Genomic DNA, 26,675 nt, shown 5'->3' on the forward strand with positions numbered 1-26,675 from the left:
TGCAAGTGTACCCTCCCATCTGCTTGCTTTTGCAGCTGACTTAGCAGGCTTTTCTATCGATCGGTTGGGCAGACTTCCTCTGCTTCCCTGCCTCTGTGCCTGATTCAGACTGCAAACCTCAGCAAGCCTGGTTGCGGGCACTTGGAAAAGAGTTCGTTAGAGGGGATGGGCTAAAGGCAACCTCCAGGGTTGGATAATGGACTGCACCACAGAAGAGAATGGGGAGGGGGAAGGACGAGGGAGCCCCTTCCCAATTAATGCAGAAGCTTTATTCTATTGAGAAACCTCTCAGCCAATGAGATTAGAGCTCTGCAGAATACAGTGAGGTATGGGAGCCCTGGAGGGGCGGGTGGAAAAAGCAACTGCAGCATTTTTGAGAGACTGCCCTGTCGGCTTGAAGTCTTCAGCCCTATCGGACAGTGCACACATATGGGCGCATGTGCTGGCTCTCCACACCAGCAAGCAGTAAGTTTCACTTTCTTCCTTTCTTCCACTTGTTCTTACCAGTGTTTCCCACAGATACTTTGGAACGAGTCAAAAATCAGCTTGCTCTTTTTCCTTTGACTTCTGTTATATTGCCAAAGGAGCAGGGAGGGCTTCGGGACAAAAGGGAGAGATGGAGACAAAAAAATAAGCTGACAAAATGAACTGCCTTGATTTTCATTTAATTCTCTGCAGTTACTGGAGAAGCCGGAATAGATTCCTGGGTCATACTGACCTGAATGGAGATTTCACATTAAGATCCCGGCAACTGAGTTGAGAATTTGCTGTCCATGGTGCTGACTAAATGGTCAGTCAAGTCTGATGTACTAAGGGTGCTGAAAGAACAGCTTGTTTCTCTCAGTATGTGTATATGTGCTTGCATGAGTGGGTGTTGGAAAAACAGTGGAAGGGACAGTTCTCTGTATTCAGAAGAGCCTATAAAATACTGACTAGTGATTTACTTCATGCTAGTGCAGAGTAGGACAAACTGATGTAATAGAATGTGAGCACCAAAGAGATTTTCTTTTTAAGAAAAACACACAATTATGGGTTTTTCTAGAGGGGAAATCTTAAGCACTACTTTGGTGTATATTGATGATGTGGCAGAATTTATCATAACCTCACACATTACCCCACCCAATTGTCAGTTTGTTACAGGTTTAAGAAAGTAAAGAGTAAAGAACAAATGGGAATATTTTATAAATGTGCAGATCTCTACAAAGTCACTGTTGTGCATATAACCTATTTCAGAGTCAACAAAATATTGCAGATAAGCTTTTAGGCATGCAGTAAATCTCTGTTCACTGATCTTTATCTCTTCAGCTTTAGATTCTCCAATATATTCAGATAGTGCACTAAATGCCTAGCTAGTTTTTCTGACAAGAGTACTCTGCTAACTTTCCTGATGTAAGAGCTTCATGTTGCAGAAACTCAAAATCTAGATTTTCATTTCAATGAGTGTGAGATTTAAGGAACAATGAAAACTCAGCTTGAAATGAATTGGAAAAAAAACATCAACATCAACATTTCAATGTTTATTGGAATAATGTAATCTTGCATTTCCTGCTCACAGTCCTGGAGATAGAAACTCACTGTCATTGTTGAGAAGGTATGCTGAGTCAGCCCTTTGATCACTGCTCAGCAGGGTACGTTTGTGATCTAAAAGGAAGAACAGGCTGTGTTGGGCATAGAACAATCCACTGCACCAAAAGCCAGAAGTATTTGTTTTCAAATATGTCCAAATAGGTGGCTTATAAGAAGAAAGTGTCAGAAAAAGGTAGGAGAGACCCTGTGATAAAAGAAATTGGGCACTGTATTTTTAAAAAATCTGAAAAAATATCCTAAAACAATTTTTCTATCTAGAACGTATTTGGTATAAGTATCTTCTTAATAGCTTTCAGTCTTCTCTTGGACAGTTTCGACTCAGGGTTGCAGAGATAAGGACAAATTATGAGAACTTCTCTATGTTATTTTGTACATAGGTCCAAAATTGTAGAAACAACCAGGAGAAAGATCAGTGTGAAATGATCAGCATGGCTCTCCATGATTACAATTAGTTCGAAAAATGTATGCGATCTTATGGAAACAGCTGCTAATACACATCAATGCACCACTGACTTCATAGGAGGCTTTATTTTAACCTTTGTTTTTTTTAATAAAAGGCTATTCCAGCTCCTTGGTAAGGACTCAAAAGGTGGATAAAAATGCCAAATCCAATCTAAACATCTGGCCGACTGTGCAACCAACTAAAATAACAATAATGATACACCACTATCATTTACATTATTTAAAACTGCTACATGCCATGGATAACAGTACCTCATGCTCAAGGGCAGGAAAGTGTTCTAGGCTCTTCTGCAGCCTGGATTTACTTCTCAGGGGAAGCAAGTTGAATTAATAAAAGTTCACATTGACTTTATTATTATTCTATGGATAAAAGCAAACATTACTTCCTAGTATGAGTGGCTCATCTTGAAACTTCACCCTTTGAAAAATGGCTAGTATTGTTATTCAGTCATCAATAACATGGGAGAAAATGAGGCTGCCCAGCGGAATATATATTGGGAAACATGCTGTTAGTTTCTGCTTTAGCAAACAACTTTTGGTCAGTGCAAATACTGTGCAAATACTGTGAAGTGCATGGTGATAATATACCAATAGACAGAATAATCTGAATTAATCCTGGAGGAATGTGAAAAAGTCTTCCTTTCCTTGGAGGTCATAATGCTGCAGTGTACTGTATGTACTTGAATAAGCCTGTATATCTATGCTACAAATAGCAGCAGTAGAGAATCAATATAAGCTTCTCTCAAAAATAAGTTCAACTCTACTGATTTATTTCTGTCAAGTGACCAATTCAGTTCCAGAACTAGGAGGATCATTCTAGTGATTCAAGAGTTTTGAGATTCTGCTTGCAATCTATGTTATGTTTCTCATCTAAAACAAACAATCATCCTAGTATATAGTGGAGACCACTCACTTAACCAAAGGAAGGGTAGACTTCAAGCTTGTAGATTCTGCTTTTCCTTTTTTATTAGAAACCTTAGATTCTCCAGAGGAAGCCTGATGAAGAAGACAGCCACAAAGAATTAAAGATTTCTGAACTCAGGAATATACGTTGAGTATAGCACAAAGTGTAGCTCACTGTTCATCCTCATAAAAATCCATTTCTATATACTACAGGTTCTTTTTAATTTCAGCACTGTAATTTAAGGTAGAAGTTGAATAATCTCTGCCATCATTAATCACTAATAAATTGTTCCAGTAATCTACCAACTTCATTGTCTAATTTCCAATTTAGTCCAATTTGACACCATTATTTAGTTTGACATTATAATGACATTATAAAAATGTCATTATTTCAGCTTATATTGTACAATCTGTAGATGATGGAGATGACCAGCATTCATTGAGTTCCATCCATGTATGAAAGAACAGCAAAACAAGGTAAGGAAGGAAAGTTCAGTCTGTTTCTCTGTATTATAAGGTCATAAAGTCAAACATTTCTCATTGTTCACCTAATTATAGTTTACTCAATTAGCCAAATTTACTGGGTTGATACAATACATTTACATGTATATTGTGGGCTGGATTCAGACAAAATGGTAGGCTAAATTGTGTTTGGTTAATTTGGGATTCAGTAGTATTAGCACTATTGAGAGTGAAATCTTATTTTGATTTTGAATTAGAGTTCAACTGTAAACAATTGCCAGTTTGTAATTGTATATAATTGTAAATAATCATGCAGAAGAAAAGTTGTCTGATAGGTCTCTTTCTTAACATGTAAGATTGGTAAGCCTATTAGATCTGGACTGCAAAAAATCCTAACAACCATTGAATGCTAGCAAGAAGATATAAGAAGTTCTAACATTTGTTGACATCTAGTGGTTTATTTTTTTAATAAAAAATTGATAGCTCTAAATATTGGGACACAAATATTAATAATACTGCATTTGTTGGAAAGTTGTTGAGCTGATTGTGATGGATCAACTTTGCAGAATCTTAGAGAAAGCAAATTATCTTGGCCCTGTTCAGTCAGGGTTCAGGGCCCAAGTTTTGGATGGAGACAACACTGGTTGCCCTCTTAGATTATTTTATGGAGTCCTGGATAGAAGTAATGATCCCTTCTTGTCTTACTGGACTTCTCAGTAACTTTTGATATTGGACCAATATCAGAGGTTGCGAATAGGTGGCATTGTTCTGCAATGATTCTTCCCCTTCTTCATTGGATGGAGGCTGAAAGGGTCTGGATGGGAGAGAATAGATTGATTGGACCTTAGTAAGTCTGAGTTGTTGGGAATACATTGGGATTTTCAGTCACTATCAGTCGTTACTTGAAGACTTTGTAAGAGAGGTTCCTGACTTGACGGTCTTCTTGACTCATGGCTCCTTCTGAAACAAGTGGAAATTGTGGCTAGAGGGACCTATGCCCAGCTTTAGCTGGGGTACCAGTTGCAATCCTACCAAGGGCAGGAGTATTTCATATTATTATCACCACCTGGCTAACTATCATAATGCACTTTCTGCACTGTAGTTGAGGATGACCTTAAAAAGTACTTGGAAACTACAACTGATTCAAAATATAATGGCTCCCATCATTGGGAGCACATAATACCAGTTCTGCATCTCCTGTATTGTATGCAAATTGGTTTCTGGATAAAATTTAATGTGTTGGTTTTAACTTTAATGACTTTAATGGCTTGATCTTGTATATCTGCAGAACCATCTACTTCAACCAATACCAGCCTAACCAATTAGATCAAACAAAGAGAAAGTGTTACTGATTCCCACATTTTGGGGATGTCCTATGGGGTTAGGTGAGGAAGCTACTCCCTTCCTTGTTGCTATTTTGGAAGCAGTTTCTCAAAGGAGTCTTTTCTTGATTTTATTAAGCTATCTTCATTTCCTTTTTAATTTTCTGTTTGAGTGGTGTGTGGGAGTGGAGTTTTACTGTTTGTATAATTGTTATCCTGTGAAGTTTTATTTGGTTTTATATTTTATATAAGCTGCCAAAAATCTCTGGGCTTTAAATGGACCGAAAAGCAAACAAACCAACCTTTCTGTAAATCCTGCTGAAAATGATAAAGGCCTTGTTGTTTTATAGGAGACAAGCAAGAGAAGAGGAGGTGGTACAAAACTTAGATAGCACCATAAGTGTTTTATGATGGCAAAGGGAAAAGGGCTAATTTAGCAATACTGACTGAAGAGTTTAGATTTTCTAAAAAATCATAAACAAATAAATTTCACAAATGTAATGATAAATGCAATTAATGTTTAAAAAGGATAAACAAGTGCATGTTAGAAATATCCCTTTGTCCCCAAATTAGTGATATATAGTCAAGATACCAAATCAAAACATTAAGTATACAAGGGCACCATTAGAGTCACTTGCAGATTGTGGTCCTTGTGTGGCCCATCCACTTGTTCTATATAAGATTTTGTCAAAGAGTCATAGTGTATTCATGGGCAAGGTGAAATTAGAATCTGGATTCCAATGCAGCCGTTTCTTAGCCATGACATTAGGCATAGTTGCAAAACAGTATTGGGTTATTAATCCTAATAACTGAGTTATCACCATGTTTAGCCACCATGTCTCAAATGCAATGCTAATTTTTTTTTTATTCATAGTTTCATATCTGTAATGGGATTTTGATAACATCAATCATACTAAGGTATTGACTAAATTAAACTTGGAACAATTTCTAGTTCATTAATCAAATCTTGGAAGATTATTTACACTGTGCAGTTTGACTTGCCTGTGCCTCAACACGCAAAACTTCAGCTCCAGAATATTTTGTTTCTTGTAAATGGCTTTGCATTCCAAAGTGTAGCTGGCCTGAATCCAGTGGATCTGCAAGCCAACTTTGCAAATCTCTAATTCATTCAACCATGAATCAGCAATTTAGAAAGGAAGAAAACAAACACCATGGTGTTTGATAAAGATGTCTCATCTTAGGAGAACAAAGGGGGAAGATAGTTTAATTTTCCAAATGGAGCTGATTTTATGTAGGATTCTTTTCATTTTCATAATGTCATAAATTATATATAATAAAGTATGATATTCTAGAAGACTATTTCCCTAACTTGTGCAATTCCCATTATCCCCAATTAATCTCCTTTTTATGGAATTAATTTCAATCTAACGTTTCCTTAACCACTATCTGGAGAAAACAAAGCAAAACAGAAAAGCTCCAGAAAAAGATATAAAAATGAAAGCAATGTACTGGCATCCTTTTTAACTGTGACCTTATTTTCATGACCTTATTTTTAAATGGGACAAAGAACATGATAACCAGTGTACAAACAACAAATTAATGCTTCTAAACATTATACACACAGATACAGTAAATGGATTTCAAAGAATCTTTTGTTTCAAGGTTAATTCAATGAAATTTAAATATTAGGGGATTGATCTGTATTCCTTTTAAGAATGTGAATTATTATCAATTTCTCATATTTGAAAATAGGGGATTTCAAATATTGGGGGAATGATGATTGATCTTTATTCCTTTCAAGCATGTGAATTATTGTCACTGTGTCATATCTGAAAATGGAGAAATTTGATTGGGGACAGCTATTAATTAAATCTAAGGAATCAAGCTATTATAAGAAATGTTCATCGCATTATTTGAAGTGTGGGAAAGACACTATGGCCTTAAGTATCTGAGAGGTATGAAGACTTAATCTTGCCCTCAGTCCCCTCTATGAGATAATTTACCATTTCATGCCCAATTTTGGAAATAAGAACCCAAAGGAAACTTTAATAATCTTTATTCATAATCCAACCCCATAGTTTCATAGTTTTCATAGTTACTATGAAAACATTCATAATAACACAGACACAGACGCAAATCAATAAAAACCTAGCTGCCCAAGCAAATCAAAACAAAATGTGGCTCTACCTGAGGTAGGTGGAAGGAAGTGGCGACATTGCCTCTTTCCCAATTTAAAGTACCCTTCCAATGTGCAAACACCAGCCTTTTCCTACAATGGATGCTGTAGGACAAATCTGCTATGAATATTCCCCATTCACATATGCTGTTTGGTTTCCACCAGCACTAAATGTGGCTGATCTCATCTGCTCAGTGAAAGCTAGGGAGAAATCATTGGCTTCTTGCAATAACAGCTTGGGAGTGTGTGGAAAACAATATTGTGATTTAATCAAGCAATAAGCACATGCACACACACACACACACACACACCTGTCAAAATTGTGAGGTACGCTACAAAGCTTAATGTGAGCTTAAGTTGTGTGCCACTATAGAATAACCATAGAATACAAAGATGATCCAGTGGATAAGAAAAAGCATTTTTCCCCCTATTGCCATTGTAAAATTAATCATTTTCTTATTTTCTTATTATATTTAAGTACCAAAGTAAAATCAAAATAAACAATGCCAACTGTTCTGTAAGATAGTGAGGGGCAACATTTGAGTTGTTGGAAAAATGCTTAAGGGATTGTGAGGAATAACATCCACAATTTGCAGGTGCAAGGGTGCAAAGTAGGCAGGTTGGATCACATATTTGTTTAGGGGTAGGAATGTCATAATTAAATACACTTTCCTATTGGGGAAGAGGCAGTGGTGAAATCCAAATTTTTTTACTACCGGTTCTGTGAGTGTGGCTTGGTGGGTATGGTGTGGCTTGGTGGGCATGGGTTAGTGGGCATGGCAGGGGAAGGATACTGCAAAATCTCCATTTCCAGCCCACTCTAGGGGGAAAGATATTGCAAAATCTCCATTCCCACCCCACTCTGGGGCCAGCCAGAGGTGGTATTTGCTGGTTCTCCAAACTGCTCAAAATTTCCGCTACCGGTTCTCCAGAACCTGTCAGAATCTGCTGGATTTCACCCCTGGGAAGAGGGGTCTTTGGTTTTTCATCCATACTTACAATTGTTGCAATTGTTTCCTGCATCAAGATGGTTGGAAAATCAACATTCAGAGGGACAACTGGAGTGATCTCTGTGGATTACAAAAAAGGGGATTAATAGCAAGATAAAATAACAGAAATTTAAAAGCCTGTCAAAATTCATCTCTGACCCATCTAAGATTAAACAAAATAAAAGCAGGATTGTTTTCCTGCCTGCCTGACTGCTTGCCTGCTTGTCTTCAATCCACTTTAAATTCCTTTCCACTGGTAAAGGAACCCTTGAACTTTTTGATTCAGGAGTGTCCACAGGGTGCATTCAAAACAGTCAAGAAGATCATGGCCATGATAATACAACTGAAGTTCTGCCATTTCTTTGTGCATTGTACATTGTTTACTACACTCTGTGATTACAAAAATTGCAGACCTCCTGAGTTAGAATGCTGCTCCTCCTGTTGGCCATCTGATTAGCATGCTGACCCTGCTTGAAGAAAAACTGGTCATTGATTTCCTGCTCCCATTAATGGGAAGAAAGCAAGTAACCAGATCCCTGCCAGCCAGCTGACTAATTTCTGATCATCAGTTTTCTGGTTTCTCGTGTTTAAAATGTAGCAGGAAGCTAGTAAGGGGAGTGGGGAGGATGAGGTAAGAGTGTGAGAGCTGTGTAAGAGGCTGCAGTGTGTGCAAGTGTGTATGTTTGTGTGTGTGTGTGTGTGTGTGTGTGTGTGTGTGTGTGTGTTAGAGAGAGGGAGAGAGAGAGGGAGAGAAACAGACAGACAGACATGGGAACATAAGTGCTTGCTGTGAATTAATTCATACTCCAATTTAGCAACTTGCATGGCACTTAAAAAGGAAAAGCTATCAATTCCTTTCCTCTGCATAGAGACAGTGGTATTTGGTGCGCTTTGGATTTTTGGCAATAGAGTTGAAGTGGATCTTAAAACCTGGCTGGGTTTGCTCATGGCAGGTTCTTTAGGGAAATAGCTTTGTTGAATTCTGTGTTGCTTGGTCTTCCTTTCCTCTCCTTTGTGTGCTCGTGCAACAGAAGGTAGGAGTAGCAGAAGGAAGCTCATATATCTGCCCAGTGGGATGCTTGGCAAAGCTGGATTTATTTTGGGAGGGCATGACTCTAATGCTAATAAAATGGAGCACAGTAGGCCGTGCTCTGGAGATAGAGTATATTCCCATTGCCATGAATTTATTCATTCTCCCATTATACAATGACTTTGGGAATCATCACCAACATAGCCCTTGACAGAGTTTCTAGAGATGCTGAAAACGTTTACACTTTGCACACCATATTTGTATTATCAGCTTGTCTACCTCCATTCACATAGATTGAGAACATACTTGACAAAATTGTTTATCAATTTCACACAACGTCACTATAAACTATAGGAAATAACATTTAGGATTGTAAATTACAAGCTTCTGGTATGTGGTAATGGGTAGATTTGATGTTCTGTGTTGAATTATATGTATACTTCTTATCACAAGGCCAAAAAAGAAACAGTGCCTTTACTGCCTTCCCTGCAAAAAAGCAGTATAGAGATGAAACATTGCAGTTTTGTCCGCTGAAAATTCTCATAGACCATTTCAATGTACACACTATATTTGAGGAGTCTATGTTTGTTACATGAATACGTATTCTCCACGGATTTGATTATTTTGTATTTCATTTGGTGAGAAATTTGATTTCTTGAAGTATACTCAGGCTTGCCTTCAGCTACCTTGTAAATCTTTTATGTGAAAACAGACTTTTATGTTAGCTAGATTTAAAAATACATATTTAGTAAATGTAACGTGGAGAAATTTCTTCTGTTTTTTCCTGGTCTGAGTTTCAGCTCTTCATTTTCAATAAGATTACTAATATGCAAAGCATATTGTTCAAAGATTTACTTTAAGAATATTGAATGGCATGCATCTTATAAACTGAATGAAAACACAGAAATTTTCTTGGGCAGAGAGTCTGCAATAAAGGTATTTCAGCAGCAGTGAGACAGGATGAAAACTGTGCATTGGATACATTCACATATACTTTATAAAATAAATAACCCTAGAAAAGGAAATAACACCTTGCTAAATCTCAAATTCCCATCTCTTGTGAAATATGGAAGAACATGCAATCATACATTTGGGTTTATGGAGTTTCTTCTTTACCTTGCCCGGGCCACTGAACTATGTCAAAGTCACTGAAATTATGGATTATGACTGATTTATAAATTCAACTGTCCTCTTAAAAGTCACGTCCTCTTATAAATGCTGTACTATGGGTCATATTTGTTTAACAACATTGAAAAATGCCAGATTCTTTGTAAGAAGAATTTGTTACTTTTGCCTGCTTGGCTATCCAATAAAATACTTTCTTATTAAGACCACATTTGAACAATAAAAAGTCCCACATTTCTAGGGAATACAACTGAATAAAAATAACTAGATTAGCTATATTTACATGTATGGCATTATTATTATTATTATTTTCAAAAAAGTCTTAAGACAAAAAAGGACCTTAAAGCTAGTTCATGCCAGTGCACACTGGAAGGCTGTTAACATGTTGGCATGAGAATGAATGTTATTTTATTCATTTGATCTGAATTTTCATAGAATTGCCAAATCAGCATTGAACCAATTGACAAAAAGAAAATCCAATATCACTTACAAAGGGAGGTGTTCGCTTGGCCAATAATAATCAAATTTAGAAGAGACAGTAACTAGGTTGATCTAGCAAGTTCCCTTCTGCTGCTGTACATTTTCCTAGGATCTCCTTGTTTCCTTAATCACTGAGATCATGGTTGTTCTGACTTGCTTTTAGAAAGTGCCATTTTAGCAGGTCAAGTCATGACTTAGGCTATGCTGATTGCTACCTATTGGTTCCTTGGCAGCAGTCATAAGAAAAACACTTTCTGAGCTTGTGAAGCAGCTCCATCTGCTGCAGCCTGTGAGGAAAGTGTGCATTCTGCAGTTCGGGGAATGCCTTCTGAATTCTAACTTAAAGGTAGATGTTTGATTTCTCCTTTTACATACAATGCCATTTTCTTGAAGCAGGAGGGGAGCAAATGTGCATAGTTCTTTTAGATCACATACTGAAAAAAAATAATTGGTAAGTAAGAAACCCTGAGCTACTTAATTAAATTGTCTCTTTTGTTCCTTGTTACATTTTTGCTGGAATAAGAGCAAAAACCATCTAAAGCTTTGTCTGACCTTATCTCCTTGGTCTGAGATCCACAGGAGATAGTACCCAACTGCTACCAGCCCCAAGTGCTTCTGGATCACATAATCAAGGCAGTAACCTTTCTTGGCAACGGGCTCCCCACAGAGCTGCAAATAAAAGAACTCAGGCCATTGCCTGCAACTGCAAACTCTGCAGCCCTGTGCTTTCTCCACTCCTTTCTGCAGTGCAGTTTGTCATTCAGTCAGCAGGAAAGCTTCTTGGTGTGTGTGTGTGTGTGTGTGTGTGTGTGTGTGTGTGTGTGTGTGTGCGCGCGCATGTGTGTGTGTTTGAGGTAGGGGGTGCCGTGAGTCAGCAATGCTGTGTAGTCCCAAAGAAATTTAGCAACCAAATTGCTTCTAATTAAAACTGCACTCAGCAAATTCACTGGCCTGGATCAAACATGCTGCTCCGCATCTCATCATATTTTGTCAATGAATGCAGTGGGGGAATGCCTCAAGCACAATGCCAGATAAATGAGAATGAGAAAGCCCATTGCTTGGGTAATGTACACTTAATGAGAATAATTCCAGAGTTCTTCAGGCAAAGATATGTGTAAGAATGGGGGAATCTTCCATTATTAATCTGGAGAGGGCAAGTAGTCCTCGACTTACAACCACAATTGAGCCCAAAATTTCCATGGCTAAGCAAAGACAATCGTTGAGTGAGTTTTGTCTCAGTTTATAACTTTTCTTGCTACAGTGGGTTAAGGGAATCACTGCAATTGTTAAGTTAGTAACATGGGTGTTAAGTGAATCTGGCTTCCCCATTGAGTTTGCTCGTCAGAAGGTCGCAAAAGGTGATCCACATGAATCTGGGAAACTGCCACCAATGCCAGTTTCCAACCATCCAAATTTTAATCACATGACCATAGGGATTTTGCAATGGTCGTAAGTGTGAAAAACGGCCATAAGTCACTTTTTTCAGTGCTGTTGTAACTTCAAATAATCACTAAACGAATGGTTATAACTCAAGGACTACTTGTAGTCTAAAATCTTAGCTGACGTAGTTTAGTTAACATTCACATTATCTGGAAAAAACAACAACCCTGAAGTAGATGAATGGACCTTTTTTTTCTTCATTGCAATTCATCTGTTTCTTCTATCTCTCTCTCTTTCCCTTCCATGGAGTTTTAATTTAGACTTCCTGGGTGTTATTGATTAAAGCATAACTGCAGAATAATTCAGCTATGAAGAAAAATCTTTAATATATATTTTAGAGTAAATACTAAACCACTACTTAGTGGATATTCATGAGTTTTCAGAAGACCAATCATTCTATTTCTCAACTTGCCTGAAACTAATCTGGAATCCTTTGATGCTCTCTGATCTTGAGCACCAGACAAACATGAATCTGGAAATGGACAGAAACTCTGCAGGTGGAGAAAAGAAAAATCACTGAGACGGGAGTAGAGAAGAAAAAACAAGACCAACAGTTGCCACTTCCAAATGTTTCCAGTAACTTTGCTGGACACATTCGCGGAACAGAATCTGCTCGCAAGAGAATACCTTATGACACCAGACTTGAAATTTTGGGTTTAGACAACTTAGAACTACATCGCCTTCGGTCCAACCTAAGCATAGTACATAAAATTATTCATTACAATGTCCTACCTGTTAATGACTACTTCAGCTTCAACCACAACAATACTAGAGCACACAATAGATACAAACTTAAGGTAAACCGCACCAAACTTGATTGCAGGAAATACGACTTCAACAACAGAGTGGTCAATGCCTGGAATGCACTACCTGACTCTGTGGTTTCTTCCCCAAACCCCCAAAACTTTAACCTTAGACTATCTACTGTTGACCTCACCCAATTCCTAAGAGGTCTGTAAGGAGCATGCATAAGAGCACCAGCATGCCTACCCTCCCTTTTATTTGTAACCATTTCATGTATTAATAACCATGTTTATATCTGTTGCTGTTATCTAATACGTGCTTGACAAAATAAATAAACAAACTCCACACACACACACCCAGAGCAGCTTTAGAAGTGACCTTTTTTCTTTCTCCTGTCCTGAAAATCTCTACTCTCCAATTTATTTTATAACTGATCCCGAGTATCTCAAAAAACAACATCTGGCAACAGGTGCCTTTTGAACCATTCAGTAAATAGGTGTATTCAGGCAGATACTGTACTGTTTTCTCCTCTCTCCATGAACCATCATAAACTGAGGTCCAAGAGATTCTTACAGTGTCTAGTCTCTGTCCCAAAGGTGCTTTTGTTTTCCAAGAGGCAACTGAACTTTCTTGCTTTTCTTTGAAGACATTTTGCTTCTCATCCAAGAAACATTTTCGAAGAAAAACCAAGTCCAGTTGCCTCTTGGGAAAAAAAGCACCTTTGGGACAACCATGACCTGGATGACTGAGAATCTCCATAGACATATCAAGTCTCTGATTATTAGGCTATTCAATGACCAGCAGACTCATCTCGTGCCAAAACTGGAACGGTATCTTCATCCTTATGAAAATGTCCTCCAAATGGAGTCACTATGAACATCAGCCTGTACAACAGAGGTATGCAACTGTTTTTTGAAAACCACATTTGGACTTTGTACAACTCATCAGGGAAGCATTCCAAAAGGTGAGGGAAGAGAGCTGGGTCACAACAGAGGTGGAAACAAAGTATAAATGTAATTAACTTTAAAATTTAATTACAATTAATTTAATTAATTATAAACAGCATGCTCAGTCTCCATATCTTTAATAAGGTTCCATTACCGGTCTAAAAACTGCAATTCATCCCCAGCTGTACACTGATTTCTAGGAAGAAGAAAATCCATCCATTATTGGAGTCACAGCATCACCATTGTCCTATGAAATAGTTATCCCCAAATGCAATATAGCAAATGTTGGAAGAAGCTATAATAACATATATCACTAAAGAGAAGCCATCATATGAAAATGGTTGAAATGCAATTCCACTTGATAACTATGCCTTATTAAAAAGACAAAGATATTCTTCCTTCTGCAAGAAATCTTCTGCAAGAAACCAACTGCTGTACTTTTATGTCAGCATGGCAAACTTCTAGCACCATCAGTCTAGTACCATCAAGTTAAGGGTAAGATAGCTAGGACTGTAGTTAATAATGTCTGGAAGTCACGGATTCTTCAGCTCTCTCCTAAAAATAAAATACTGGAATTTCAACTTAGTTATGTTTTCTTTCACAACAAAAATAAACATGGACACCTGCTTAAAAATGACCAATGAAATATATACTCTAATTTCTATGTGCCGGCTTCACTTTTATTGCAAATAAGAAATTTTTCCTAATATTTACTCAAAACACACACACACACACACACACATCTAGTCATCTCACTGAACATAACTCTGGTTGGCGTGCAATCACCAATTAAAACAATGATGATCTGCTAGGCTATAGTTAAGGAAAACAAACTTTCAGCAGGTTGCAACATCAGGATCATCGAGTCTGAGCTCAGAAGATAAACAAGGCTGCAGCTTGTTAGTACTTTGATGGGAGATAATCAGAGAATACCAGGACTTGTAAATTAGATGTGGAAATAAATAAATAAATCTTGGAAGAAGGCAATAGCAAACTACTTGCCATTGCCAAGGAAACTTCATGGCTTTTCCATTGAGAAGTTGAACTTGACTTGCAGAACATTTACATTTAACCTGCCACTTCTCCTTAACTATTGTTGTCATAGTCTATAAAAGAAATAACTGAAAGATATTCTTGGTGTCACAGGATTATGACAAGAAGCTCAAAGGAAAAACTGGATTCTCATCATGAAAATGGTTTAAGTACCTTATCATTTTCTTATTACTAGGCTGATGTAGTTAATGCTTCATTAAGTTTTACCCTACATGGGTTAGCTAATATATGGCATATTTGTATGGATCCAGGTTGAAGTATAATGAATTCATAGCCACAGAACTCATCATTGTTAACGTGACACAAAAAGCGTAGTTTCCATGAATGCAAAATATAGCAATGGAATGCAGTACTCACACAATCACTTCCTTTTCTTGAAAGTACATCCAAACATCATTAAAGGGAGAAATGATGAGTGAAGGAAAAGAGCATACTTCCCACTGTTCTGTAACCAGAAAAACTCTGAATGAAAACAATGTATTCCAGTTAAATTAGAAGTGGTTCTTTGTGAAGGATCTGTGAAATTTTTGGAATATTGGAATAAGGCCCAAGAAAAAAAAATAAAGCAAAACGATTTAAGCAAAAGAGAAGAGAAAGAATGGTAAGACATCCACTAACTGATTGCTTTGAAAATGCATTTCAAATGTGTTTTCATTTGCAATGGATTGGAAATATTTGCTTGGCTATATGCTTTAATGCTCAAAAAGAATAATCTTTATCAGTATAAGCAGAAATGTATTCTTCAAGCTTTAGTGCATTTTGCAAAAATCATTGTAGTAAACTGAATACCACTGTAGAACATCATTTCTCACCAAAACTGCAATTTAATGGAGAGTAAAGTAAGATTTTATACTTAGGCAAGAAAAAAACCCAAATGTATAGGTATAGAATAGGTCAGTGATTGCGAACCTTTTTGGTGTTACATGCCAAAAGTCCAAGCGCGCTCGCATTATTGCGCTCGCGCATGGCAGCACCCATAATGCAATGCATATCTCATTTGCATATATGCACATGACCCTCCCCCCATGCATGTGCACCACACTGTGCATGCGTGCCCCCCACATGCATGCACCCACACTGTGCATGCGTGCCCCCCACATGCATGCACCCCCACTTTTTCCAAGGGGGCTGGTGCACCTCTTACCGGAGGACAACCAGATACTGAACTGTTCCCTGGTGAGACAGCCATTCCCCGGCCAGCGGCAGCAATCTTGGCCCCGCCACCTCAGCAGCGCCATGCGCTGGCCGGGGAAACTCCGAACACGCGGCTTTGACTGGACTCCTCCCCACTGGGTGCCGGGTGCTGGGCTTCCCAGCAAGTCCCCTGTGGCAACGCGAGAACCGCCACCCCGAGAGGCAAGGGGTGACGGCAGCAAGAATGGGCAAGCCGGGGCTTCCTGTCTCCCCACATGAGCAGGCTTCTGGCATGAGGGGGATTGAAGCCCCAGCACACCCATCCTTTCTGCTGCCACCCCATCGTCCCTGCTGCTGGCGCTTCTCACGCTACCACTTCCCTCTCAGTGGCAGGAGCAGTTAGCAGCAGGCTTCAATCCCTCTACCAGAGGCCTGAAATGCAATGCACTTTTTTGGCCTCCACATGCCCCGTTTTTGGATTCGGAGAGGAAAGGGTTTTCGGGCGGCAGCATTCAATCCTTACATTTTATAAAAACATTTTATATAAAACACTGTAATATTTTTAAAGACTAATAAAATGAAATAAAGTTGCTACTACAAGAAAGGCTACCTCTGGTAAAAGAAGCAAAGCTGCAAACAAAAATTTATAACAGACATCAGCTGTATCACAACTGTCAACTGGCAAAATGTAGCATTTTTCCTGTAATGCTACAGTTGGTTAAACGAGAATAACCTGTAATTGCAATGGCCCTTCATAAATTAAATGTAGTAATTCAGACATGTCCTTGAACTGAATGCCTCCTTGAGACTGTGGGGAGCACATGCATCTGTGAACCATGGAAGAAACTGGAAATATTCCTGAAAATAACTGAACAGCTGGCAATGGTTAAAATGATCGATGAGTTTATAACCAGTATCCAGTTCTTCCCTGCTCTATCAATCAAAATGCATTTTTTGGGGCATACTGTTCCCAGTATAGTCAAAACTATACTGTTTGTTCCAGATTGCTTAGATCTACTAATCTATCAAAGAAACAAACACTGTAGCAAAAGCCAGCTTGCCATTATCAAATGTGAAGCCATGGTCTCACATTTTTATGGAAATTTTAAAAAGCTAAGAACCTTCAAACTTTGGATTACATTCTAGGATCCAGTATGAGCACAAGAGAAAAAGGAGAGTGAAGACCAGAGAAATAATCATTGACTTCCTGCAGGGAGAACAGAGCTGCTGAAGATCTTGGCTTAGATACATGTGGCATGATTTTTTAATGATGGAAAGGAAAAGAAGGGAAACAACAGCAATCAGAATTGTTATGGGAATGTTGTAATTCATGAAAATTGACTCTATTCTTCATATTTATGGAACAAAATACAGAAAAAAGCTCTTCCTGGTGGGTAGGTTATATATAATGGGATCAAAACAATCCAGACTAAACAGTGAGAAACTACTTTCATCCTCCTGAACCAAGCCAGAATATTGCAGCCCAAAATCAAATCAGACTATTACATCTTTAATCATAGCCAGGTAACAAATAGATGCAATAGAGATTATTGAGTTTGAAATGATGGTGTCATGTTGCAAAATGATTAGGCTCTTTCTAATTCCAGTCTGACAGCCAGTTTGCAGTAATAATTAAGGCACAATGATAGAAATCAGGAGATTATGAATTCTAGTCCTGGTTTAGGCATAAAGCCAATCATTATTTCTCAGACTTGGGCCAGGTTTTTTTCCAGCCCTAAGAAGAAGCCAGGGGCAAACCACTTCTGAAAATGTTCCCTAGAAAATTACAGGTTTTTGTCTAGGCAATTGTCAGAAATCAAAACTCATTTGAAGGCACTAAAACAAATATGTTGATTATATAGACCTTTAAAAGTACTGAGCCCAGAACAAAACTTTATGGACAACATTTTACATTCCTTTCCTGCTTTCCAAGAAGCAATTGGAAAACATTATTTGTATAGCATCTACCAACCAGATATATATCCCTATAGTACCTCGGGTTAGATGAGCTGTGAAAATAAAACACTAGGTTAGTCATATATCCCGTTGCAAATATTTTTTGCCTTCACTGGTGTTTAAAAACTTGGCAGATGAAAGACAAACTGTTGGAATGTGTGGCATGCAACATTTACTAAGGATGATCTTCCATAACACACAAAACTAAGCCCCATCTCTTTAAATATAAAAACTCATGATGTTTTTATTGTACCAAAATACTTCAGTACAAGTTTAGTACAGTTGTTCATTATTCATTATTTTAAATAGCCTTCTGGCTTTCTCATCATGGATATTTTTGGATTAAGAAACAATATCATATCTCAGCTAGCTATTATCTCCCAGCATACTTCAAGTCATATTTATATCAAGCTATTGCAAAATTACTAATGTCTTAATGTCTTGCCTGCAGATAAACAGTTCTTCTTAATGTATTTCAGCATTTCTAACTGGTTAATTTGTCAATGTTAATTATTTTTTTTATTCCTTTACATTGCCTGAGAATTTCAAAAAGGATGAACTCTGAGGTAGAATGAGCAAAAATTGCATCTGACGTTTAGGCCTCAACTAAGATAATATGTAGCAATGACAAACTTGTTTCTTTCAACAGATTCTTTTGGAAGTGTTTTAAATATCTGCTATAAGGTTGTGTGAGCCATCTCAATTCTCCAAATAGCTTTCTTTAATTCTTGGTGGCAAGGAATATATGCTAAAAAAAATTAAGGTGTAACTAAAAATGTAAAGTGTGAATATTAGAGATTTGGAAACATTTTATCGTATGCAAATACTCATTAGAGCAGAGTATTGACTTTAAATACCACCTTGACAACTTGTGCCAGGTTCTGGCCACCAGGCTTTCAGGATTGAGATAAACTGGAACGGATTCAGAGAAGAGCAATTAAGTCCTGTGAAGAAGCTGGATGTGTTTAGTTTTTAAGAGAATAGTCTTCATATCGAAGTATTTTTCATTTATAGTATCTGAAAAGATGTCACACACAAAAAATTCCATTGTGCATCTCACAAAATAATGGCTTTAAGTTACAGTACGTAGAGGCACTTCCAACTGAATATTAGGGAAATCTCATTAAGAGCAGTTTTATAGTCAAATCAATGACCCAGAATGGATTCTCTCTGACTGTATGTGTGCAAGATGCTAGACAGCCATTTGTTGGGTCTGTTTAATTTGGCTTCCTTCACTAGGCAGGGGGTTAGATTTGATTTTAATACCTCTTCCAATTCTGCAGTTCTGACACAATATTATACTAAGTGAGCAGAGTAGCAACTGTGCTTTCTTCGACAATATTGTTGAAGCCTGAAATGAACCTGTTTACTCACGCAAGAGTGTTTCCAAATTATGCTCTATGTTGGTAAAAGATAGCTAGATAAGACAATATAAGATACTGTTCAGACTTACCCAAAAATATTGAATTTTTTTCTTTTCTATCATAAAATGTTATGATCTAGAATAGAGACTTTGTTAGATGCATCATATGATTCTTATATTGTTTAGGCAACAGTCAAACAATCTTGCAATGACAATATTCACTTATAAACTGTGTCATAAACAGATTCTATAACATTGCATGCATACCAGAGGTGGGTTGCTCCCGGTTCTGTCCGGTTCTTTAGAACTGGTAGTAAAAGTGGCCGGAGGCTCCGCCCAGTGGTGGGTTTCAGAAATTTTTACTACTGGTTCTGTGGGTGTGGTTTGGTGGGGGTGGCATGGCTTGGTGAGTGTGGCATGGGAAGGATACTGTAAAATCTCCATTCCCTCCCCAATCCAGGGGAAGATTACTGCAAAATCCCCATTTCCTCCCGATCAGTTGGGACTTGGGAGGTAGAGAATAGACGGGGGCGGGGCCAGTCAGAATTTTTACTACTGGTTCTCCGAACTACTCAAAATTTCCGCTACCAGTTCTCCAGAACTAGTCAGAACCTGCTGAAACCCACCTTTGGCTCCGCCCACCCGCCCGGATGTCATAATTGACTTCCACGTATGCGCAGTAGGTTCTGCACATGCGCACGTGCTCCCATTGTGAACCGGTAGTAAAGAACCCACCCCTGTACTAGTCCAGAGCAAATGCATAGTGAGCAATTCAAATTTGAAGACCACATGTGCATATCCCTTATTCACCATGTAGTTTGCATAGTCTTGGGAAGCCCAGATCATTTTTCCTCAGTGTACATCTGGATATTCCTATGCTAGAAAACACAACAGTGAGCGTCATCATGAAGAGTTATGTTTTAAGTGCCAAAGGTGGATTTTGCATATTATCTTTCTTTTTCTTTACATTGATGTTTTCTTCCCGTTGCTCTCAATAAGAAGGAACTAAATGATGCCAGCTCCAAAGCTTATATCCTTTTCTTAGCATTTGGGGAGCAGAATAGATGAGTTCTGAGTTTTGCAAAACCAAAACTTTTCTTGATCCACCTGTGTTATGACTCTGCTTTTTACCTCTATCCACTCCTACTTACCCACTTCAATAGAACTACTATCCCGTAGGAGATCTTTTCTTATTTACAAGAGGAGTATTTTGTGCTGTAAACTGAGGAATGTTGACTGCTGAAATTGTCATTATTAATACAACGACATGTGCACATTAATTTATTATGGTGTTTTAAGAAACAAAATGCTGCAGAAGACAATTGGACTTCTATTGCTACTTTTTGCATTGGGGTTAACAGGAATTATCTCAAAGAAATTGTTCCTCTTCATACTGTTTTTGGAATTTGCTTAATAATTTTGTAGGGTCCCAATGACGCTCTATGTCTTCTAACAGAACAAGAAATCCAACGTAATGTCATTGTGCTGTGTGAAATCTCATCATACTTTCTCTTGCCGTTAGAATTGTCAACAGCTATGGCAATATTAAGGATTACCATTCATAACCTATCATTTGTATAGATCTATTATACAAGAAGAAAAGTGTTATATGTCTTCTTGTCTTGACATTTAATATTTCAGTTTTCTTGAATACCAGCAATATTTTTTCCTATTCCAGAAATGCAGCCAATGTAATTTGTACATTTTTGCCTTCTATTTATGATACCCAGGCCAAGTGTTACCTTGAGTCAATCCTTATATGGATTTTTTTTTCAAACTTTAAACCTAGTAATGAATTATAGCTGCCATTCAAACACACCACCTGTGGCCCTCTGGCACTTGATGTGTAGCTTTTAGAGCCTTGGGAAATCTTTTTCCTGTTTTTTCTTATCTGGCTAATCAGTTGGACTATAAGGGCAAATCACTGAGAAGAGAGAAGGTTAAAAATACTTTCTATTAAATGCTATGTGGTTACTTCTGGAAAACACTGGAAAGCAGTTTTGATCATATTCACATTCCCCAGCTACCATATGAAAGTAAGGAGTGCCAAGCTAGACTAGACAAAAAATATATCTAATATTAACATTTTATATCATGCAATGGCTGGCCAGATACATTTCAGAAGTCTGCAATTAATTCCACAATTTTACTATGTGTTGTGTAAGAATTACTTTCTTTTTCCATTCTAGGTTCTCTCTATAATGAATTTCAATCAGTGGTTCGGTATTATAACATTGTGTGAAAAACAATTTTATATTCTTATTTTTCAAATCATGTGGATGGGTAGATAGATGGATGGACAGTTAAAATTCTAATCAATATTGCTAATTTCCCTATAGCAATAAGGAAAATTTAATTTTATCTGCTGGGAAATATCAATTTCTTTTTTTCTCAAGAAATCACTGCAGGGGAAATGCAATGGAAAGAAAGAATTTGGTACAAGAGCAAATGTGTATATGCTAACTCCCATCTACCAGTCTGCATGCCTGCAAAACTTTCAATATGGCATTCTACTTAAGAAAAGATTACCCACTCATTCTTTAAACTAGAATGTATTATATAGTTTGTTAACAACAAAGCAGAGCATGTGAATATTTTATTTGACTAATCACAGAACTGCTGCAGAATATATCAGTTGTAAAGCTCATTTTAAGGACCTTGGTACAGCAACCTTCAAATCAATTTTTTGTATGGGCTTGCCTATTAAATTGCAGGTTTGAGACTAGAATATGGCAAGCTATATTATTCCACTGGTTAAAGCTGACACTTTTCTCTATAGGCTTAGCTCCACTGACATTAGAAGATAGATTTCAAAGAGAGTGGTAACAAGCAGTTTGCAGTAGGCTTTCTCTCCTAGGATTTCCCCCCAGTTACTTATCTTTGGGCAATGAACAAGCAAGGGTCACTTAAGCAACATCTATTTGACATAGACTGTCAAACAGATACTCGTAATACCAGTCGGCTTCCTACAGGAGACACTAGGATTACACACTGGTATCAGCTTTGTATCTTGCACAGCTTAACATCCCAAATCAGACAAGAGCTTTCACTTAGCCCGATGTAATGCTTCCCCACCCCCCAACACTTTTGGCTGGAAGATACAAAATGATCTCATTCTCAATACAAGTATGCCCTTGCGACCCAGGATACGTAGAAACGATCATATTGCCGGTTTTATACAGAACCTCAAAATGCTCTAATTTCTGACTAGCAAAACAAGATACAATCATCAATTTCTACTTTCTGACATCCATCCTGAAATAACACACAAGATTGCCAGGTTTTGCATGGTGACATGCAAAACAAGAGCAATTGAATCTGCCTATGAATAGCCAGAAATGGCTCTAGTTCAGCATTAACCATTGGCTATGGGGTGTACATGCAAGGTCAGATATTGAACTATCTAATATTTTTCTCAGGTTTGACAGGGAAATTTATAATTCTAAAACCATTTTGATCATTTTATTGTTTTATTGGCAAATATACATGTGTGTCTTTGTTTTATATGCCTATATCCATATATGTTTTCAATGTGTTGTCAATCCCTTGCCCCTTTTATCCTTGAAGAGGTGAAAACATTCACTGTAACAATCTGATATTTTACCACTTTTTAAGAACCACATAGTAAAAGTCCTTATTTTAATCTGTGTTTCATCCTTTTGGAAACTTCTGGAACAAGTTTTTTTCCTGAAAAAAACTTTTCTAATGGAATTGATTGTATTTAAATTATACCAGTTATTTTAGAAAGATTAGCTGGTTGCAATGGTTGTGCAGATTTTAGATTTTTCATAGCATTGTATTACATATTAATAGTCAAGGAAATACCCTCTTTGAAAATTAATAGCAAATGTCTTTTTAGAATTCTCCTAGTGATAACTATTCATACAGTACTATCCATACAACTTGACGCATTTTCTTGTAAATCTATTGCTGTCCATCTGTTGGTCCATATGTTGCTACATGTCTAGAAAAGGCCCTGAGTAGCATAATGTAATCAGCAGTAACAATAAGCAGAACATACTAGCCATAACTGTTTATAAATTTATCATTTTGTTTCTATACCAGCATTGTTTAGGGGAAATGAAGAATATAATATATGATATCTAAAAAAGAGCCCAATTCAAAAAACATAGCATGAAATGTGCATCATATATTTCCTCCAAGAAACTCAGAGATGAAGAATCTAGTGACTTTCCCAATCTAGTGAGTTTTGTAAAAAAAGGATAAATATCCAAATTAACTTCATCTGAGCCAAATTTCAAGATGCATAGAACTGAATCTTTGTTACATTTTGCAGCTAAAATACAGCTTGTGTTTAAATTTTCAGCTTTTCTATGACACTCAAATTAAATTAAATTTATTCAGCATATGAAAAGACTTGTCTCTGAAGCAATTAAAGAGTCTAGATCTTATTTATATAAGAGCCCTGCACTTTTATGTACCATCAATATAGCTAGCATCAGTCAAGGGTCCTTGGTATGATAGATAAATAAGGTAATCCAGTCTTAAAACAGATGGACTATGTGGAAAACTGCATGAACTCATTTACGATTAATTCCTACATTGTTTTTAAAACATTGGGATCCTTGGAGTTATAGACAGAGATAGATAGCTCAGATTGTCCCATTGTCTATGTTCTTGCTACAGTTCCTTACAGGAATATGGTAAATAATGGCTGCACAGTGCAAAGATTTTATCACAGTTATATATTTGTATATTGTACTTTGGGCTGGTTTGACTACACTTGGAATGCAGTGCATAATTCTGGTTCTATTTTTGTAAGGCCTTTCTTTAACAGTCTACACTTGTGCCCATTTATATACTTGCATCTCATTTGTATGGTGCTGTCCTTGCAACCTGTCCTGCCCAGAACCTGAGCCATCACTAAACATCTTTGATCTAGTGTGTATTTTCTATCTACAGAATTGTTATGATTTTTCTCATCAGAGTATTTGATCTTGACCTTCAATCTGTTCTTCACAATTTTCTAATTGTGAAGGCAGAGACAGATAGAGAGATGGAGAGATAAATAGAAGAATGGAATGGAATGGAATGGAATGGAATGGAATGGAATGGAATGGAATGGAATAGAATAGAATAGAATAGAATAGAATAGAATAGAATAGAATAGAATAGAATAGAATAGAATAGAATAGAATAGAATAACAGAGTTGGAAGGGACCTTGGAGGTCTTCTAGTCCAAACCCCTGCTTAGGCAGGAAACCCTACACCACTTCAGACAAATGGTTATCCAATCTCTTCTTAAAAACTTCCAGTGTTGGAGCATTTACAACTTCTGGAGACAAATTGTTCCACTGATTAATTGTTCTGCCAGGAAATTTGAGGTGCTCCTACAAAAATGAGGGGGACAATCTATTTTCCAAAGCACCAAAAGACACGACAAGAAACAATGGATGGAAACTAACCAAAGAGAGAAGCAACCTAGGACTAAAGAGAAATTTTCTAAGGGTGAGACCAATCAACCAATGGAATAGCTTGCCTTCAGAAGTTGTGGGTGCTCCATCACACACAAGCCACACAATTACAAGACAATTTGAAATCTTTACAGTCTAATACTGTAAGTTAACTCTTAAATGCTGAAAACGCAGGATTAAAATACATAAACATAGAAACAGCATTGCAGTCCTATTCCAAATTAATAAAATCAATTCTGCTAATTAGTACGTGTATTTAAAGAGGCACAAGAGCTCTGACAAGAAACTCCTGCTCTGTATTAACATTTTTAAAACTCTTTCCCTGGCCTAAGCCTGTCAAGAACTAAAAAGATTCAACCTGGAAATAAGGATAAGATAGGTAGAATACAACTGGGGAGAGACATTCCCATAAGTAACTTGGTCCTGAGAGATCCGGAAGCGGCGCAGCGTTACTGGCTGGGAAAATGCCGGGCTCCAACGAGCTTGGCAAAATCCAGCCAGACGAACTGTCACCAGGAGGTCTTCGGACCGAAACTGTACTGTAGGGACAGTGAAGAAAGAGAGAGCAGCTCGGTATCTAAAGAGGGACAGGCAAGTCCCTTGGATAGCCCAAGAAACTCTTCAATCCGGTGATGGGGGCGGCGATCAGGGTGAATCGCCATGAAGCTGGAGCCTCTGGAGCAAGCGATGTGCAGGAGGAAAGATTTGGACAGAGTGTTAGTGCTGGGTGAGTGATTAGCCATCCATAGACAATAAAAAGAACTTTAAATATTTTAAACTATAAAAATTATCCCGGCATGGAAATAGCGGCTAAATAGCGATGGGGGGAGATGGCGGATGGAAAGAGAAAGTGGGAATGACAAGCGCGCCATAGAAGAATCCAACCAAAGAATTAAAAGTGATTGATAAATGGAAATGTAAATTTGGATTGGATTACAAACTGATTGGTTGTATATAAAGGTGAAAGAAGAACTGGAAAACTGGCTTTTTCTCTTTTTTGAAATGGATGTGGATTACAAATAAAATGGCAATTTTTTAACTAGCTGAGTGGAACGGTGGATTATAGAGAGACATCTGTAGGAGAAAGAAGAGAATAACATGGAATTGTTTGTTTTGAGAAAACCTTTGAAGAAACGAGGGGAAAAAAAAACCTTGAACTTTTAAAATGATAACTGGCGAGAACTAAAGATGATATGTTTTGCCTACAAGAGGATAGACTTTGATGATTAAAAAAGAAGGATCTTAATGCGACTTAAAACTGGAATAATATCAACCCAGAAAGAATAAAATGGAGCAGGAACTTAACAAACTGATAAAGATGATGTGTTTAGAAATAAAGGAAATGATTATTAATTTGCATGGAAAATAGAAATTCGAGGATGTAAAGACTGAGCTAGAAGGCATTGAAGATGAAAAGGAAATGACTAATGTCGGAACCTTTGTTTTTTTACTTTTTTAAAGCATTTTTTTACTACCTATTCTCCTGAACCAGTAGTAAAAAAATGCTTAAAAAGTAAAAAAAAAAAAAAGTTCCGATGATCAGCGCAATCGTCGGAACTTTTTTTTTTTTACTTTTTACTTTTTAAACATTTTTTTTACTACCGGTTTGGCGAACCAGTAGCTTTTTTACTGCTGGTTTGGGAGAACCAGTAGCATTTCACCACTGGAACAAGGACTGAATAGTTTAAAAGAAAACTGATGATAAGCACCCTTTAGCAAGGCAAAGACTGCCTACAATAGTATGCTAGAGGTTTTCAAAAGGGAGCTGTCAGGAATGACTTAGCATATTGCAGCTGGAATTGGACAACATGTTCTATACAAGCCCTTTTGATTCATACATTCTCTGATTGTATAAACTTAAAATAAAATTTGTCCTAAATCTTATTTTTTTTTAAAAAAAAAAACTATGTTAGCCTACTGTTTTTTACTGAGCTAGCAGAAAATATTCTAGCCGGCATAATCTCTCCAGAGGCATTCACTTTGATTTAGTTGGCTTTTATTTCCCCAAAACTTGCTTGCTGGAAATTATGAGAATTGAAGCCACCCATCAGGTGGGAGAAAGCTGAACACAATCCAGCCAATTTCTCAGAATATAGTTAAAGTACT

At 37.4% G+C, this 26,675-nt stretch overlaps 1 protein-coding gene across 2 annotated transcripts in view; it reads left to right on the top strand.

The window, feature by feature from the left end:
* Positions 1-331: 331 nt before the first annotated feature.
* Positions 332-26,675, top strand: part of SYT2 (synaptotagmin 2) — a 130,127-nt gene continuing 103,783 nt past the window's right edge. For both annotated transcript variants that reach the window (XM_087889325.1, XM_087889326.1), the window contains exon 1: positions 332-465. The gene's annotated coding sequence lies outside the window, so the exon portion shown is untranslated. The remainder of the gene's footprint in view (positions 466-26,675) is intronic.

Source organism: Pantherophis guttatus, chromosome 3 (assembly GCF_059756535.1).
Source record: "Pantherophis guttatus breed Tessera chromosome 3, ASM5975653v1, whole genome shotgun sequence".
In the NCBI taxonomy this organism is placed as follows: domain Eukaryota; kingdom Metazoa; phylum Chordata; class Lepidosauria; order Squamata; family Colubridae; genus Pantherophis; species Pantherophis guttatus.